Source organism: Myotis brandtii, unplaced genomic scaffold (genome assembly GCF_000412655.1).
Source record: "Myotis brandtii unplaced genomic scaffold, ASM41265v1 scaffold490, whole genome shotgun sequence".
NCBI classification, from domain to species: Eukaryota; Metazoa; Chordata; class Mammalia; order Chiroptera; family Vespertilionidae; genus Myotis; species Myotis brandtii.
Genome location: NW_005368708.1, coordinates 1,291,469 through 1,291,968, shown reverse-complemented (window position 1 = coordinate 1,291,968; position 500 = coordinate 1,291,469). Strand labels below are relative to the sequence as shown.

Genomic DNA, 500 nt, shown 5'->3' with positions numbered 1-500 from the left:
TTATTCTGTGAGCAACAAACCAAACTGAGTTGGGGTCTCAGACAATTTGCTCATATGATTGCAAAGACAGACAGAAACTCCCAATTGGAGAGGGCTCCCCTGAGGGCTCCCAGATTGGAGAGGGTGCAGGTCGGGCTGAGGGACCCCCACACCCCCCCAGTGCACGAATGTCGTGCACCAGGCCTCTAGTTGAGTAATATAATTCTACTTTCCTACTGCTAATTCTGTTAGGGATGCTTTTCGAAATTAGGGTTGATTTTATAAGTCTTTATCAGTTAGAAATGCTTACTGAAGTATTTATAGATGAAAGGATCTGATATCTGTCATTGCCTTAAAATCTTCCAACCTCCTCCCAAAGAAAAGTGTTGTATACAGGGGAGGAGGCATAGAAACATGACTTGCAAAATGGTGGCATTTCTTTTCTTCTTTTATTTTTTTATTTTTTTTATTTTTTAAAGAAACTTTTATTTATTTATTTATTTATTTATTTATTTATTTTT

The 500-nt window shown here is 37.6% G+C and overlaps 1 protein-coding gene across 1 annotated transcript in view; it reads left to right on the top strand.

Moving 5' to 3' along the window:
• Positions 1-500, top strand: part of SYAP1 (synapse associated protein 1) — a 31,057-nt gene that overhangs the window by 21,375 nt on the left and 9,182 nt on the right. The window lies entirely within an intron of this gene.